At 40.4% G+C, this 2500-nt stretch overlaps 1 protein-coding gene across 4 annotated transcripts in view; it reads right to left on the bottom strand.

The window, feature by feature from the left end:
• The window catches only part of LOC125042931 (guanine nucleotide-binding protein G(q) subunit alpha), a 36808-nt gene that overhangs the window by 32876 nt on the left and 1432 nt on the right, over positions 1-2500 (bottom strand). The window lies entirely within an intron of this gene.

Genomic DNA, 2500 nt, shown 5'->3' on the forward strand with positions numbered 1-2500 from the left:
GAGCATGTGCGTGTGCGTGCATGCGTGATTGCGTACGTGTAGATAAACATGAGTGCGTGTGTGTGTACATAAACATGAGTGCGTGTGTGTGCCTGTGTATGTGTATGTGTGTGTGTGTGTGTGTGTGTGTGTGTGTGTGTGTGTGTATGTGTGTATGTGTGTATGTGTGTATGTGTGTGTGTGTGTGTGTGTGTGTGTGTGTGTGTGTGTGTGTGTGTGTGTGTGTGTGTGTGTGTGTGTGTGTGTGTGTGTGTGTGTATGCGCGTGTGTGCGTGTATGCACCTGTGTGCGCCTGTATGTGCCCCATGTGTGTATATGTGTGTATATGTGTGTGTATGTGTGTATACGTGTGTGTATATGTGTGTGTATCCGTGTGTATGTGTGTATACGTGTGTATGTGTGTATATGTGTGTGTATATGTGTGTGTATATGTGTGTGTATATGTGTGTGCATATATGTGTGCATATATGTGTCTATATGTGCGTGTACATGTTTCTGTGTGCGTGTACATGTTTCTGTGTGCGTGTACATGTTTCTGTGTGTGTACATGTTTCTGTGTGCGTGTACATGTTTCTGTGATCGTGTACAAGTTTCTGTGATCGTGTACATGTTTCTGTGATCGTGTACATGTTTCTGTGATCGTGTACATGTTTCTGTGATCGTGTACATGTTTCTGTGTGCGTGTACATGTTTCTGTGTGCGTGTACATGTTTCTGTGTGCGTGTACATGTTTCTGTGTGCGTGTACATGTTTCTGTGTGCGTGTACATGTTTCTGTGTGCGTGTACATGTTTCTGTGTGCGTGTACATGTTTCTGTGTGCGTGTACATGTTTCTGTGTGCGTGTACATGTTTCTGTGTGCGTGTACATGTTTCTGTGTGCGTGTACATGTTTCTGTGTGCGTGTACATGTTTCTGTGTGCGTGTACATGTTTCTGTGTGCGTGTACATGTTTCTGTGTGCGTGTACATGTTTCTGTGTGCGTGTACATGTTTCTGTGTGCGTGTACATGTTTCTGTGTGCGTGTACATGTTTCTGTGTGCGTGTACATGTTTCTGTGTGCGTGTACATGTTTCTGTGTGCGTGTACATGTTTCTGTGTGCGTGTACATGTTTCTGTGTGCGTGTACATGTTTCTGTGTGCGTGTACATGTTTGTGTGTGCGTGTACATGTTTCTGTGTGCGTGTACATGTTTGTGTGTGCGTGTACATGTTTCTGTGTGCGTGTACATGTTTCTGTGTGCGTGTACAAGTTTCTGTGATCGTGTACATGTTTCTGTGTGCGTGTACATGTTTCTGTGTGCGTGTACATGTTTCTGTGTGCGTGTACATGTTTCTGTGTGCGTGTACATGTTTCTGTGTGCATGTACATGTTTCTGTGTGCATGTTAATGTTACTGTGTGCATGTACATTTTCTGTGGGTGTACATGTGTCTGTGTGCGTGTCCATGTTTCTGTGTGCGTGTTTCGTGTATCTGTGTGCGTTTCCATGTTCGTGTGTGTGCATATGTGTGCATATGTGTGCATATATATGTGTGTGTGTGTGTGTGTGTGTGTGTGTGTGTGTGTGTGTGTGTGTGTGTGTGTGTGTGTGTGTGTGTGTGTGTGTGCATGTGTATGTGAGAGTCTGTATAAGTATATGTCTGTTCATGTGTGTAGGCATGTGCAAGCATATGTAACACATATATACATATGTTACATATGCATGTGTATGTGAGCATGCCATTTATCCAGGCATGTGTATGGCCATGTGAGCGTGTACAGGTGCTTGTGTGTCATGTGCCTATTTATATATATAAGATGATGTGCATATGCATGTATGTATAAGTGTCCACAGGCATAAACACACACATGCTTATCTGCTTTGGACATGCACTTTTAGGTGTGTTTAAGTGTGTATATGCATAAGTATGCAGGCACATGGGTACACCAACATGCAAAGCTAAAATATGAATGAGTATACAGACTACAAGAATAAAATGTCATACTAATAAATAATTGTTACAAGTAACATATACTGAACAAAATAATCTCTATATATGTCTAAATACATGAATACATACAAATTCACTTCTTTTCATCAATATAATAGGGTTTTAAGACATAAAAAAAAATTATCTTGATTATTCTGAAAAAAAGGACACAAATTAACCTTAGTGTCATCATATTTGGCTTATAACAGTTTAGCCAAATCATCATTTCATCACAATAAAAAATAAGTTGCTTCCTTTTTGCACTGCTGTCATAACACTGTCTCTTCACTAGTACCATGGGTGTGGCTACTGGATTTTCATATCAGCCTTAATTTCACTTCTTTCCTTGTATATGCATAAAATTCAAGTTCTGTCATATATACAATCCCAAAGGTTCACACCACACATAGAAACCACCGAGAAACCTATTTTCTTTGATAAATGCATGATACACTCAGTCAGTAAGTACGAATGTCAAATTTAACTTCAGCATTTTTTTTTTCTCTCATTTTCATCACTGGCTTCTCCTTG

Source organism: Penaeus chinensis, chromosome 33 (genome assembly GCF_019202785.1).
Source record: "Penaeus chinensis breed Huanghai No. 1 chromosome 33, ASM1920278v2, whole genome shotgun sequence".
NCBI lineage: Eukaryota > Metazoa > Arthropoda > Malacostraca > Decapoda > Penaeidae > Penaeus > Penaeus chinensis.